Source organism: Rattus norvegicus, chromosome 16 (genome assembly GCF_021556685.1).
Source record: "Rattus norvegicus strain SHRSP/BbbUtx chromosome 16, alternate assembly SHRSP_T2T, whole genome shotgun sequence".
In the NCBI taxonomy this organism is placed as follows: Eukaryota; Metazoa; Chordata; class Mammalia; order Rodentia; family Muridae; genus Rattus; species Rattus norvegicus.
Genome location: NC_141549.1, coordinates 26,938,779 through 26,955,040, shown reverse-complemented (window position 1 = coordinate 26,955,040; position 16,262 = coordinate 26,938,779). Strand labels below are relative to the sequence as shown.

At 43.1% G+C, this 16,262-nt stretch overlaps 1 long non-coding RNA gene across 6 annotated transcripts in view; it reads right to left on the bottom strand.

The window, feature by feature from the left end:
- The window catches only part of LOC148000503 (uncharacterized), a 106,243-nt gene that overhangs the window by 19,942 nt on the left and 70,039 nt on the right, over positions 1 to 16,262 (bottom strand). The window contains exons 1-2 of one of the 6 annotated variants that reach the window (XR_015639769.1): positions 15,322 to 15,670; positions 949 to 2,823 (exon numbers count right to left, since the gene is read on the bottom strand). The exons of 2 other annotated variants lie outside the window; for them this stretch is intronic. This is a non-coding gene — a long non-coding RNA (uncharacterized LOC148000503). Of the gene's footprint in view, positions 1 to 948; positions 2,824 to 15,321; positions 15,686 to 16,262 lie in introns of those variants that run through there. 3 more of the 6 variants (XR_015639770.1, XR_015639762.1, XR_015639765.1) reach the window with 3 other exon arrangements.

Below are 16,262 nucleotides of genomic sequence, written 5' to 3'. Positions count from 1 at the left end.
CTTCTAAATAGGCTCTGAATTTTCTAAATATTTTTGCTGTGTTCTTTTTAAGTTTCCCTCTGTTTGGTGACACTGTCCCCAAACCTAGTGAGCACAGTTACAAGTAACCAAGCAGCCATCTGAAAGCTTGATGGCTTCAGACTTCTTCGACCAGCATTTCAGCACTCTTAAGTTTAATCCTTCATAATCATATACAAAATTTGGAAATATTCTATGTTGCTTTATTTAAAATAAAGATTTGTTTATAAACAAATTTATAATAAACCACTTTATATGGTGATTTTTCACTTCAACTTCAATTCCTAGTCTTGTTCTTTAAGCCCCTATTAGAAGCTTCTGTAAGACTCCCTGTGCAACTATTTAAGCTCTGTAACGTACAACTCTCAAATTCTTCCTGTGTCTGCTCATTACCTAATTATAAAGCTGCATCCACATTTTAAGGAATTGCTAGAGCAAAGAACTCAATTTTTTCCAGTTGGAAAGAAAGATATATATATATATATATATATATATATATATATATATATATATATATATATATATATATTCTTTTATTGGATTTTTAATTTACATTTTAAATGTTATCCCCTTTCCCAGTTTCCCCTCCAGAAACCAGCTATCCCATCCTCCTTCCCCCTGCTTCTAGGAGGGTGCTCCCTCACCCACCCACCTACTCCATTCCACCTCCCCACCCTGACATTCCTCTACACTGGGGCATTGAGCCATGACAGGACCAAGGGTCTCTCCTCCCACTGATGCCCGAAAAGACCATCCTCTACTACATACGCAGCTCGAGCCATAGGTCCATCCCTATGTACTTTTGGGATGGTGGTTTAGTCCCTGGGAGCTCTAGGGGGTTTTGGTTGATATTGTTGTTCTTATGGGGTTGCAAACTCCTTCAGTTCCTTCCTTTTTTTTTTCTTTTTTCTTTTTTTTTTTTTTTTTTTTGGAGCTGAGGACCAAACCCAGGGCCTTGCGCTTGCTAGGCAAGTGCTCTACCACTGAGCTAAATCCCCAACCCCCAGTTCCTTCCTTTAACTCCTCTATCAGGGACCCTGTTCTCAGTCCAATGGTTGGCTGCAAGCATTTGCCACTGTATTTGTCATGCTCTGGCAGAGCCTCTCAGGAGACAGCAATATCAGGCTCCTGTCAGCATGCACTTCTTGGCATCCTCAGTATTGTCTGGGTTTGGTGTGACTGTATATGGGATGGTCCCCCAGGGGCGGCAGTTTCTGGACGGCCTTTCCTTCAGTCTCTGCTCCACACTTTGTCACCATATTTTCTCCTGAATGTCTGAAGCATTCACACTCTGCTCTTCCTTCTTCTTGAGCTTCCTGTGGTTTGTGAATTGTATCTTGGGTATTCTGAGTTTTGGGTATCAGTGATTGCATACCATGTGTGTTCTTTTGTGATTGGGTTACCTCACTCAGGATGATATTTCCTAGTTCCATCCATTTGCCTATGAATTTCATGAATCATTGTTTTTAATAATTGAGTAATATAACACTGTGTAAATGTACCACATTTTCTGTGTCCATTCCTCTGTTGAAGGGCATCTGGGTTCTTTCCAGCTTCTGGGTATTATAAATGAGGCTGCTAAGAACATAGTGGAGCATGTGTCTTTGTTGTATGTTGGTGCATCTTTTAGGTATATGCCCAGGAGTGGTATAGTTGGGTCCTCAGGTAGTACTATGTCCAATTTTCTGAGGAATCTCCAGACTGATTTCCAGAATGGTTGTACCAGTCTGCAATCCCACCAACAATGGAGGAGTGTCCCTCTTTCTCCACATCCTTGCCAGCATCTGCTGTCACCTGAGTTTTTGATCTTAGCCATTCTCACTGGTATTATGTGGACTCTCAGGGTTGTTTTGATTTGCATTCTCTGATGACTAAGGATGTTGAACATTTCTTTAGGTGATTCTCAGCCATTAGGCATTCCTCAGTTGAGAATTCTTTGTTTAGCTCTGTACCCCCTCTTTAAATAGGGCTATTTGATTCTCTGGAGTCTAACCTCTTGAGTTCTTTGTATATTTTGGATATTTGCCCTTTATCAGATATAGGATTGGCTAATATCTTTTCCCAATCTGTTGGTTGCCATTTTGTCCTAATGACAGTGTCCTTTACCTTAAAGAAACTTTGCAATTTTATGAGACCCCATTTGTCAATTCTTGATCTTAGAGCATAAGCCATTGGTGTTCTGTTCAGGTAATTTTCCCTGTGCCCATGAGTTCGAGGCTCTTTCCCACTGTCTCTTCTATTAGTCCCAGGGTATCTGGTTTTGTGTGAAGGTCCTTGATTCACATGGACTTGAGCTTTGTACAGGGTGATGAAAATCGTTCTATTTGCATTCTTCTACATGCTGACCACCAGTTGAATGAGCACCATTTGTTGAAAATGTCTTTTCCCCAATGGATGATTTTAGCTCCTTTGTCAAAGATCAAGTGACCGTAGGTGTGTGGGTTCATTTCTGGGTCTTCTGTTCCAAAAGAAGTTAATCTTGATGTAAATTTTCTGGTTGATTACATTTCCTGCAGCTACAGCAAAAGAGAGGAGGGGTTTTATTTACCCCACAGTATTAGAAAACGAAGATCAGATATCTTTATCTCTAAGTCCTTTGTTCAAGCCCTTAGAGCAGAAAACATCATAATAAAGGAAGTGCATGTTGAAGAAGGCATGCTGTCATGAGGTTAAGTACATTAATCTCTGCCACGGACAGTCCTACTGGTGATCTGACCACAGTCACCATATTCTCAAAGCTTGCACCACATAAAGGAAGAGTAAGTCTCCAATACCCTCGGGGGATCACCACCTCCGAGGCTGAGGCTGGGGAAAATTGAGGAACAGAGAGTACAGAAGTCAGAGGGTCTGAGCAGTGCTAAAAAAACCCTTCACCTGAAGTCAAGTAGACCTTTCCAGTCATATACACCGCAGCTATGCACACCTACACACGATCTGCACAAGACTGGGCCAGCCACACTCTGTCGGAGTAGAGGAGGTGCCCGTGGAACCCATGCTTCCTGAGGGACTGTTAGCAGGTAGTGGTTGTAGAACGGCATATTCTTCTGTGGTGTGGCAAAAGCACTGGTAAGTTGTCTCTGTGCCAGTGAATGGCCTCTTACCCACACTTAAGCAACGAAACCCAAGTGAAGAAGTCATGAAAGCAGGAGGGAGGGGAAGGAAGCAAGAATAACGGCTGGCAGGTGAGACGGCTCAGCATGGAAAGGTACCTGATGACACAGTCAATCCTCAGGACCCAAGTAGAGGAGAGAACTGGCACCCACAAACTGTCCACTGACTTTCACGGGGCCTCCATGATTCCACACTACACTCACACATATTGTGCGTGCGTGTACACACACACACACACACACACACACACACACACACACACACACACCCCACAGATAAATAAATGTAAAAGAAAGAAAATGTGCATAAGAATACATTCTTTGGAAATGGGACAGAAAGCAGTGTGTAGTGAAGTGAGTTGGTTCACGTGGAGCCGTCAGGTTTTAAAGGCCTGGGTGTAAAGGCATCTATTCTAGATGTGCATGAACAGGCGAAAGACAGGAGGAAGTAGACAGCTGCTGTTAATTGTCGTGTCCGAGTGGGGAGATATCTGTGTGATCTTTCTACTTTCCTAAGTTACATATGCAATAAAAGGATAAGCTCGAGTATTATAGAACAAATAAGTTTCCAAAATGAAAGAAGGGGGAAACGAAGGAATGAAAACAGAGAAGGAGGAGACTCGAAACATCAGGCCAGGTGATATATTTTGGACTTTTTCTTTTAAGACTTATTTTATGTGAGCACTCTGTCCGCATGTACATCTCCATGCTAAAAGAGGGCGTCAGATCCCATTACAGATGGTTGTGAGCCACCATGTGGTTCCTGGGAATTGAACTCAGGACCTCTGGAAGAACAGACAGTGCTCTTAACCACTGGGCCATCTCTCCAGCCCCAGATCAGATCAGGAGGATTATATGTTGTTTCTATTTTTTTAGTTTGTGTGTATTCATGTGTGCATGTGCATGTATGTGTGTTGGGGGCATGGGAGCATGTACGCCATTGCTTGTGTGGAGAGGTAAAGGCACTTTTGAGAGTTTGTCCTCAACTAGAGAGATGGCCCAGCTGTCAAAGGCTGGGCTCACAACCGAAAATGTAAGAGAGTTGGTTCTCCCCTTCCACCGTAGGTTTTAAGGACTGAACGCAGGCTGTTAGAGTTGAGCAGCATGTGCTCTTTCCACTGAGCCATCTTGCTGCCCCCAAAAAGCTATATTTCTAACAGATAATGCTGATGCAGTGTAATGTCAGTTTTCAAGTAAATGCAAACCAAAACTATAATGAGATTTTGCTTTTCACTGTTTAGAAAACCTATAAATAAAAAAGATGGTTAATAATAAGTGTTGATGAAGATGTGGTGAAATTGAAACTCTCAAACAGGGATGGAGGAAGTGTCACATGATATAGTCATTTTGGAAAAGAGTCTGGGATTTCTCAAGCGATTCAATTCAATTCCTTTTACACTAAGGAAAAACCCACCAATCAATACTAGAACATCAGTAGTATTAATTCACAGGAGCTAAAAAAAAAAGGCTGGGGGTGGGGAGTTACCTGTTCATCAACTGCTAAATGACTAGATAAAAGGTAGCATATCCTAGTAATGGAATATTATTTAGCAATAAAGAAGGAAGAATTAGCAGATGGAATCTTGAAACATGTTAACTGAAAGGAGCTAATCACAAAATAACATATATGTAAGATTCCATTAGTACCTAATGTTCAGAATAAACAAATCTAACTAGGGTGTGGATTGCGGTCCATACACAGGTGAGGGTAGGTATAATATACAACTAGAGTCTGTGATTGGATAATGAAACAGGAAGGCAGGGCTAAGAGTTTCAGAGACAGAGGACAAGGGACAGAGAGGAAAAAAAGGACAGGAAAGATGGAGGAAAAAAAGGACAAACCGGATCCACATGGTTTTCAATAGCCACAGGTAGTTATGAATATCATAGATGGGATAGAAGATATAGGACAATTTGTCCAGTCTAGGCGGGCAGCTTGTATCAATATCAGTTGGCTCTGAGTTTATTGTGTGGGCGTTTTGCAAGTTGAGAATTTACTTATTTAAATCTGACTGATAAATTACAAGCCTCTAGAGTTTTGATTTTACTGGGTTATGAGGATTTGTGATAGCTAGCCACAGGGGGCAGATGGCTGGGAAGGTTTGCAGGCAGGCGAATGGAAACAGGGAAGACTGAGGCTTGCAGCTCCCAATGGGGAAGGAGAACTGCATTACCAGAGTGTAGCTGGTGGTAGCGTGGATGGTTTTTTAATATCATACGCAACAACAGAGAGCAGATTAGCAGTTGCCTAGTAGTGGTATGTTGCAGATAGAGAGATGGCCCAGCAGTTACATACTGTGTAACTACACAGAGGATCCAAATTTATTTCCTTTCACCTATGTGGGGTGGCTCACAACTGCCTATAACTCAAGCACCAGGGGATACGACACCCTCTTCTGAAGTCTGTAGGCATCTGTGCATGCAGATTAAGCGAGTGAGAGTTGGTTACGATTACAGAGTGACACTGCAGCAGAGATGGGGTGGGAGTAGGGGGAAGTGGGAGGGGGGTTGATTCTAGATACAAAACATGGCACAGAGGGCTGAGCGGGGTTGCCAATCTGAATGCTAATGAGTGACCAAAAGTTGAAATACAAAGGACCTGCCAGTGGATTTTCAATGGTAAGAACTTTAGCAATGACTGCAAAGTAGTACTTTGAGACGTTCCCCCAGGGATTTATTTCAATCTGAACAGGCAGAGTCCACCAAGAAGCTCACTCTGTTCACATTCACCCTAACTGTCTCAGACTCAGTACGGTGACACGAGAGGCTGGAGAATTATTACTCTTCTTTGATTATGCCCACTGCAGTGCTTCATGGCGTCTCCTCCGTACCCAGGAGCCCTCAGCAGCACCGTGTAGTAATTACTCTTCTCTGTGCTGTGGCCAGTTGACTGAGAAGAAGCAGCTTAGGGAGAAATCATTTATTTTGACTTGTAGTTTGGGGGCACAAGTCCACCATGGCAAGAACATGAGGCAGTCGGTCACACTGCTAAAGCAATAAGGAAGTAGAAAGCAGCTTGGAAGTGGAGTCAGGCTATAACACTGCTAAGGCCTGCCCCACGGTGCTGTCGTGAACTGAATGAAAATGGCCCCAACAGGCTCACAGGAGTGCCACTATTAGGAGCTGTCCCCTCCTTGGAACAGGTGTGTCCTTGTTGGAGGACGTATGTCACTGAGGGTAGACTTTGGGTTTCAGATGCTCAAGCCAGGCCCACAGTCCCTCTCTCTTCCTGGTCCCTCCTGATTTGGATGTAGGACTCTCAGCCACTTTTCCAGTACCATGTCTTCCAACATGCTGCCATGCTTCCTACAATAATAATGATGTAAGCCAGTTCCCATTCAATGTTTCCCTTTACAAGAGTTGGAGTGATCACAGTGTCTCTTCACAGAAGAAGAAACGCTAAGACACTGACACACGTCCTCCAGTGAGGTTTCCCCTTCCTAAAGATTCTATAATCTTTCAAAATAGCACCACTGGCTCGCAGGGTCCAGTGTTCAAACACCTGCGCCTATGGGGACATTTAGCATTCGGACCATAACATACCTCTTCCATCAGTTTTGACAACTCCAATTATGTCTGGATCCAATGTCACTTGGGTAACAAATCTCTATGATTGAGAACTACAAGTTTATTATGTATGTTTTTCTAAGTAACAGTAAGTGGTTTTAATAGTAAACATTCAGTTAGCCAACTCCCTACAGGGGCCAAAAGTCTTTCTTTGCAATGCCTGTTGATTTGCATGGTGTAAATACTCTCTCAGTAGCTACTAATACTGCTAACCTGGCTTGCAAAACGTCCATGAAGTTAACAGCCAACTTTCACTCGCGAACACTGGCCAGCTCCAGTACGTTACAGATAAGGGCATAGAGTGCTGAGGGAACATTCTATCCTAGAATATCTGCAGTTACTGATGTCAGTGATCTGTGGAGCCAGGGCCCAAGACGCCAACGTCTGTAGTCTTCCTTCACTTTGGACCTGGACTCCTGTTCTCAGGATTCCCCATGGACTTCTAACCAGATGTCTTTTCCGTTGAACTTTTTTTTCTTTTTTCATAGAAGCTTCGAAATGGAAAAGGCGCCCTCATTCTAGCAGGACCGAGTTCGCAAGGCTGACTATTTCCTCCTGGCCAACAAGTTGGGTTCAGGGCCTCTAGAGAAAACCCTTAATCATGTGTGCTGAAGGTCCTGGCAAATTCTGCCCCTCTTGCATTGCTATTGAGTAACTGGGCAACTGGATTGAACTTCTGTAGCACGAAGTGGTCCAAATAATAGGTCTAGGGAACATACAGTGTGTGTGGCAGGCTTGGGATGGTTGTGCATAATTTTTAACTTGGGTATCTCTGCGTTCTGAAAGGAAATGTGGTAACGGGCATGCAGAATCACAAAGCAGGGTCTTCACGGATGATTATGAAGAGCCACCTGGACGGCAGGCAAAGTTAAGCGCCAAGCCTGAAGGTGGTGTCATCTTAGCTCTGGAGGCTGATCACAGGCAATGCATGACATCATTATTAAAATATTTCACAATATGAGTGGACAGTTTGGGGAGTTGGTCTTGTAGAATATAGAAATACTCTTTGATAAAACAGTGCCTAGGCTTTGCCAAGGTAACAAAAAATTCATTAAACACTTAAAAAGGATAATTACTAATAATGTTGCACTAAGAGTGACAAGCGTTGTCTGTTGAAGTAGATCAGATGCTGTATGTACATGTATGAAAATGTCATGATAAAACCTATTATATGTATAATTAACATAGGCCAATAAAAATTTTAGACCTTAGAAAGCACTACTGCATAATCACGCATGCCTGTAACAACATGCAGACCGGTGGTTTCTACCTGTTTACACAGACTTCAATGATGAGTAGGATTACACTGCCATTTTCATACCTAAGCTTCTTTAAGGCTGCAATGAGGTCTGTTTATCTTTGTCTAGTTTTTATTCTGGCCTTTTATTTTAACTATCTTGCCAAGGAAACTACAGCATAAAATTATTGTAAAGATGAATGAACTAATGTTTTAGTTAGGGTTTCATTGCTGTGACGAGATGCCATGACCAAGGTAACTCCTATAAAAGAAAACATTTAATTGAGGCTGCCTCACAGTTTCAGAGGCTTGGTCCATTATCATCATGGCGGGAAGCATGGCAGTGTCCAGGCAGACGTGGTGCTGAAGAAAATGCTGAGAGTTCCACATCTTGATTCGAAGGCATCAGGAGATGGGCTTCCCCAGGCGGGGACCTGGAGGGTCTCTTCTGCACTGGGTGGAGCTTGTGCACCAGGAGCCCTCAAAGCCCACCCCTACCCACAATGGCATGCTTTCCCCAACAAGGCCGTACCTCCTGATAGTGCCACTTCCCATGAGTTAAGCATATTCAAACCACCACAACTACCTTGTACCATATTCCTGTGTTCATCTTTTAAATACTTAACTTTATCCAGTCATTTGCTGAATGAAGGATGTCAGCTTCCTTCCTCCCTGTTCTATCCTTGTGGTGATAAATACATGGAACCTGGATGAGTCTCTGTCTAGGGAGGCTGCAGTGTTATGAAATGATTATTGTAAGTGCAGCACTCAAAGACGATAACAGTTCCAGCAGGAACTTTAGTAAATTCTGTGGGGAAAGACTTGGCAGTCTTCCCATGCTTAAACTTAAATTTACTTACTCTATGGGCTCGTGACTCCTCCCTGCTATACAGACAAGTGAACTGCATCTGTATTCATCATACTGCAAATGAGAAGTGTCATTTACATAGTCCAAACAACTCAGATGGCCCTTAACTTATAAATGAGCCAATAAAAGGTAGATTTTTTTTTTTTACAATAATGGGGTGTTATAAGAAAAGACTCTGGGCTTGAGAGATGGCTTGGTAGTTAAGAGCACTGACTGCTCTTCCAGAGGTCCTGAGTTCAATTCCCAGAAACCACATGGTGGCTCACAACCATCTGTAATGGGGTCTGATGCCCTCTTCTGGTGTGTCTGGACAGTGACAGTGTGCTCACATACATAAAATGAATAAATCTTAAGAAGGAAGAGGAGGGGGATGAGGAGAAGGAAAATGAGAAGGAAAGGAAGGAGAAGGAGAAGGAGAAGGAGAAGGAGAAGGAGAAGGAGAAGAAGAAGAAGAAGAAGAAGAAGAAGAAGAAGAAGAAGAAGAAGAAGAAGAAGAAGAAGAAGAAGAAGAAGAAGAAGAAGACTACTATGGGAATGAAGAACTGATGTATGTTTCAGTGTGGGTGAACTTTAAAAATATTTGGCTAAGTGAAAGAAGTCAGTTATAAAACCCATATGTATATAATCCTATGCTCATCAGTTGTCTAACACAGGCAAACCTATAGGCAGAGTTGGCTAAGGCTTCCAGGAGGAAGAGGAGTAGGTCACTAACTGCTTTTGGTTGTGGAGCTTCCTTTGAGAGAACTAAATCATTCCATCTAAGGCTGAGGACAATCGCACACTATCTTAGGTAGTGCGATTACTTACTGTTTCTGTGATGAAGCACCATGATCAAAAGATAGTTGGGGAGGAAAAGGCTCACACTTCCGCATTGCTGTTTATCACCAATGTACGTCAGTATAGCAATTCAAACAGGGGAGGGATCTGGAGGCAAGAGTGGATTCAGAAGCAATGGACAACTGCTGCTTACAGGCTTGCTCCCCATGGCTTGCTCTAGAACCCAGGACCACCTGCTCAGGGATGAAACCACCCACAATGGGCTGGGCCTCCCCACATCAATCACTAATTAAGAAAATGCACCATATGACTGCTTATTGCCTGATCTTATAGTGATTTTTCTCCCTCTCGCCAATGATTCTAGCTCATGTCACATTAACGTAAGATTAGCTACCACACAGGTCTGTGTGAATACATAAAAGCCATCTAACCCTTGCTTTATTTTAAAACGGTCTTGCTAAATCTCCCAGACTGACCTTGAACCCCTGAGTGGTTGTGATTACAAGTGAGTCCCACCACACCCAGCTCCATAGTTATTTAGTTTAATATGTCTTCATGTGTATGTGAGGTGGGAACCTGTCTCCAGTACACAGGTTAACGTGTGCAGATGCACCAGATGTGTTTGCTTACAGAGGCTCAAAGTTGACATTGGGAATAGTCTTTGGTCAGTCTCCACCCGATTCATTGGTTGAACCCAGAATTCACAAAATACAGGGCTATCTAGTTAGCTACCCGGCTCCAAGGAGCCTCTGTCTCCACTTCTCAGCCCTGGAGTTACAGGCGGTCATTACGCTCACATGAATGTATGTGTTTTCCAGAGATTGGAGGTCTGGTCAATATGTCTGCAGGCCAAGCACTTTATCCACTAAGCCATTTCCACAGCTACATGATTATCCACCTAGAATAGCTGACCCGTGTGTGAGAACAATCTTCATGCGTAAAGCAGTTGGGCATCATCAACTTGTATTCCCTATACACAATGCTTTCAGAATACTTGGCACACAATAGCTGTGCCCAAGGGTTGGCTTGATATTAGTGATGTCACACAAAACCAAAAGGTCGTTGGCTTCACTTGCTACACTAGAAGATACTAAATACTTCAGTAACACCTACTCATTGCTGGAACACTGCCCTTGGATTCTCCTGCGCTGTAGGTAGGAATGTAAATTTGTATTGTCTCCTGGCTTTACTTCTCAAATGATAAATATTCATATTTTGGTTCAATAATTTAAGAGAATTTTTCTCTTCTCCTTCTGGTAAGGCTTACATTACCCCTCCCAAAAAAACCCTGAAGAACTATTAAAACGTGTCTGGTTATATAAGTGATGGTCCAGTCATACAAGGCAACCCTATGAGAATGCACAAGGAAAAAACAGGGAAGTTGTGAAATGAGTTTATCTCTAAGGTATATTATTAAATAATAAAAATTGCAAGACTTATGGCGTGCTAACATTTCTGTAGAAAGTGATTTATATATGTTACACTAGATGCTTATGCACACACATTTGCATATATATGCTTATATTTGCATATGTACAAGAGAACAAAGGGGAGTTAGTAGGGACTGGAAGTCTCATATTAGCCTGGTTCTGTATTGCTTGGAATTCTGGTTTTAAGAAAAGAACTAAAAATACAACAACAAGACTACTTTTGTTTTTTTAGTTGGGATAAACTGTCATGTAGCCCAGCCTGATCTCAAACTCACCAAGTAGCTGAGACCGATCTTGACTCCTGATACTCCTGCCTCTACCTCCAGAAGGCTGGAATTATAGGTGTATGTCACAACACTCAGTTTATGTGTTGCTGGAGATAAAACCCAAGGCTTTCTCTTTTTTATTGGATATTCTATGCATTTACATTTCAAATGTTATCCCCTTTCCCAGTCCCCCCCATACCCCCTTCCCCTGCTTCTACGAGGATACTCTCCCTCCCACCAAGTACCCCCACCTCAACACCCTGGGATTCCCCTACACTGGGGAAACGAGCCTTCACAGGACTAACTTCTCCTATTGATGCCAGACAATGCCATCCTCTGCTACATGGCTGAAGCCATTTTTAAAAAGATTATTTACTTCTCTTCACGTGCATTGATATTTTGCCTGGATGAGTGTGCTGAACCCACTAGAGCTGGAATTTCAGACAGCTGTGAGCTCCCATGTGGGTACTGAGAATCGAACCTGGGGTCCTCAGGAAAAGCAGCCAGTGTTCCTAACAACTGAGCCATCTCTCCAGCCAAACCCAATCTAAGGCTTTTTTCTAGAATGGCTGACCAGCAAGTTCCCAGGTCCTCTTTGCCTCTCCTTCTCTGCAGTCGTGGAGTTACAGGTGAGCACCACCTCATCCAGCGTTTTACATGGCTGCTGGAGATCCGAACTCTGGCCCTTAGGCCTGCACGGCAAGCACTTTACCCACTAAGCCATCTCCCAGCCTTATTCCAAGAATTTTAAGAGCACCCTCAGGTCTTCTAAATCCACAAGTTTCAAAAGCTATCTCCCAACAGGAAAGCTGACAGCCACTGCTTTTAGATAGCTGGAGTCTACACTAATGGTCCTGCTCACCACAGAGTAGGGTGGAGCCATGCCACAGTCTCGGGTCCTCACTGTTACAGCGAGCTGACAGAGCACTGCCTGATGACAGCCTCACAGGCTGTAAGACCCCCTAGATCTAAACTTTGGGATGCTTGTGTTTTAAGGTATTGGAGGTGATTTTTACCTGTTTAATTGAAGATTTAATGAAAGGCTTAAGTTATTCAAGCAATTGCATCTGTGATATAATAATTCTGAAATTTCAGTCATAAGGAAAATGTTTAAAAAGAAAAGAAAACAAGGGTGCCATTTAAACGTGTTCCCTTTGCCCTTCACATATATAAAATTTCACACTTTGAGCTATGACAGTGAAATCCTCTGTTCCTAAGAAGTCTTTAGTGGACATTCTATATATTGTTCTCTGCCACGTATATGTCACACCTACATCTAAATATGTGGGTGTAATGTATGTATGTATGTATGTATGTATGTGTGCGCGCGTGCACGCACGTGCGTGCTCGCACGTGTTTATATCAAAATCTCACTCATAAATAAACAATAAACTCGTGACACTCGCAGGAAAATGGGCAGAACTTGAAATCACTATGTTAAGCAAAATAAGCCAGGCACAGAAAGGCAAACATCATGTTTTGTTTCATATGCAGAACCTTGCTTTAACTGTGTGTGTGTGTGTGTGTGTGTGTGTGTGTGTGTGTGTGTGTGCGCGCGCGCGCGCGCACACGGGCACAGGCATGCACACGTATTTGTATCATTAACCTAGAAGGGGGTTCACTAGAAGGGAAGAAGAGACTTTAAAGAAGAGTCGAGGGAGAAAAAGAGACGGTAATAGAATATATGAGACATAAAAGCAAGAGAGGCACAGTTTGAGAGGTTATTGAGACCAATACGAGGCGAGGGTGCGGGGAAGATGGGGTAGACAGTGGGTATTGGAGTGGCACAAGTGTACTAAAACTCGATAATGAAATCCATTACTTTGTATGCGAAATTAAAAATGTAGAATAATCAAGTCAAAAAGCTCATTTTTCAGATCTAGTAGTGTAACCATCAAGTCAGCAGGGGGCGCCAAACCTGGGCATTGCGGTAGGGTCTAATGGTATCTCTAAATGTAACGTCCCAGTGGAACGTTTTTGAGGCTTCATGGATTCGCATTATTAACTATGTAGACTTAAAGTTTTGTTTTTGTTTTATTTCTTTTTAGAAAAGAATTCTGCTCACGAATGACCATGGGCTAGGAAAGGTGTCGCTCGCTCGTGGGACATTCATTTTAGTTCTTATGAGCTGTCTCAGGAAAGGCTGCGTCCTCTCTGTCTGCAATGGCATGCCTCCTTTCCCTACCACACAGCCTTGGTTCATAGGACCATTGCAACACAGTGGAACACAGTGGAACAAACTTTGGGGCAAGTTTGTTCTTTTTTTTTTAAATTGACTTTTATTCCTCTTAACTTTATTCAGACAAAATTGGTAAATATCCTTCCTTACCTTTCAGTGTGTTTGTGTCTATATATTTGCTTTCAGGATTGGGCTGTTTATTGCTTTAGGAAGTGGAGATTGTGTGACTATCTATAACTTAGGGAAAACAAAGTCCTTAAGGTGTTCCCAGATCACTTTGCACCATTACTTCACAGCCTGGAGTGATCCCACACTTTACCGCACTTGGCGCTCTCCGAGCAAGCACAACTGTGGTGGGGGCTGGGGGTGGGGCTCTGGAGGGGGATTGTAGGAAACTGGCTACATATACTACTCATTTGTATCTTTGACGTCTTTCAGTCACAACACTCAGCTTTGCCAGAAGAAACTGTCTTCTGTCTGGATTACATTATTTGCCATTCTTCAACCTAGGGTTCTGTAGCAGCTGGTTAAGATGGGATCCACAGGCCAAAACCTCTACCTTTTGGCTACCCAGAAAAGAGCCCCATTCTCACTAGCACATCCTTAGCTGCCATTCTCCACCTTGTCCCTTTGTTTCTCACTACTGAAATGTAATCCTGGGATATGTGGAGGTAATGACAGAGAAGCCCCTCATCTCGATTTTTCTTTTTTCTTATTTAGACTGATTTAAGATGGACCTAAGACATCTAGCGCATCATCTTCTGGTTTCTGTCGGAGGCCACAAGAGGGCATCAGATCCCCTGAAATGCCCGTTTCAGATGGCGCTGGCCACTACGTGGGTTCTGGGAATCAAGCACAGGTTCTCCAGAAGGGCGGCCAGTGCTCTTAGCCATTACAAAGTCATCTTTTCAGCCCTAAAATAGTTTTATTTTTAGACTTGTGTTAGGCATGCTGTTCTCATAGTCAATGCATTTTCTAGTATCAGCTCCATCCCAGCACAGCGCTCTTCAACCTTATTTAGACATTTCATTCTATTTTAGTTTTAGCAAAGAAAACACAGAATAACATCTGACTCAAAAATCTGCGTGTTCAAAAAGTCTTCTTCCCTCTTTAGTTTGCAATTAAAGTATTAAAAATTAGCACATTACCTTTTTCCCCTGAAACCATCAAAATAGAAAAGGTACACTTTGTGATTTCGGGATATTGTTTAATCTTTGGGGAATTTCATTTTCTCCCATCTGCAATACGGGAGTATTATTTAATTCTGTTACAGTTAAAATCATTAAACGCATGAGAGGGTGAAAATTGCCCAGTGTGCAAATAGCAATCAGTCAATCAAAACCATGACAGATATGACAGTCAGAAGGACAGCGCTTCCTTACTGTTTTGTTTTGCCCCTACACACACACACACACACACACACACACACACACACACACACACACACACACACAGAGAGAGAGAGAGAGAGAGAGAGAGAGAGAGAGAGAAGGGACTGAGATGCATATTTTACATATCAAAACAAACCTAGCTTCCAGGTTCTCCCAGCATCCCTCAGTCCCTACCTGGCCTACCCTGCCTCCAGCCCTGAACATTCCAGTCCAGGGGCTGGGCTGCCCTTCCCCCAGAGTCTCTTCCTTATATAATCCAGACATTTTACTTCTCTCCCCATTCTCCTTTCTCTCCCTCCTCCCCTCCTTCCCTCCTTCCTTCCTTTCCTCCTTCCCTCCTTCCCTCCCTTTCTCCTTCTCTGACCCCCCCTCCCTTTCTCCTCTCCCTCTTCTTCTCTCTCTGAGTGTATGCCCTCCCTCCCCCACCTCTCCCCTTGGGGATGCCCCTGGCCTCAATCCTTGGGGCCAGTGAACTCACCTGAGAGCAACTCCCCAATAAATCTGCCTTTAGTATAACCTAATCCAGCTTGAACTGGCTCATTTCAGTGGTAGAGAAATAACTATCACTTAACATCTGGAACTCCAGTGTTTTGTAAGCTCTACGTATTTGGTTTTATAGCAGATGCCAAAGTGCCCTACCCTAAGGGTACTATTTTATTAACATTAAAAAAAAAAAGCTCAGCTCGTTCAAACATAGCATCTTTTTTAGTCTATTACAAAGAAAAAGTCGATTTTAGAAAAAAGCCAAGCTTCAAGCTGTGCATGACCAAATAACCTTGTGGAAGTTTAGGCATTGGACTTGTCAAGAGCACACAGGATCCTGACCTGGAGCTCATGTGAGTGTCTGTAGGGAGAACTGGGGCACCTGACCAAGGCCAGAACAACCAATCATGACCAAGTGTGACCGCCACACCCACCTGCCCACCACTTATCCCCTGAAGAGCAGCCAGCAATCTGCTCTTTCTACCGGGCTGAATTCCATGTTAGTTCTTCTTGGAAATCTCTGCACCTTACTGGTCAAGCAAAGTGACGATATAGGCCAGTATCAATCGGGTTCACATGTAGCAGCAACAAGCCATAGATATGTATGTATCTCCCTAGGATTGTTTAACCGGAGAGTCATTTTTAAAATGCATTGTATCAGATGTCCATCTGACCCTTTATTAATCCCATAAAATATTAGAGTTCTCTGAAAGTTACAGGTAGCAGTGCAGGTCGGTTTGGAATCCGACTAAATGACTTTTATGTTTGAAACAAGGCTGTGTGGCTACACTGGATAAAACACTTAAGTATTTCTGCACTCCTGGTTTTATGTCTTTTATGCCACTGTCACGTTTTAAAATCAGACAGAGCTTCCTATATACGTCTCTTGGAGGTCGGCCACATCCTAACTATACGCCCTGGAGAATCTCTGCCATT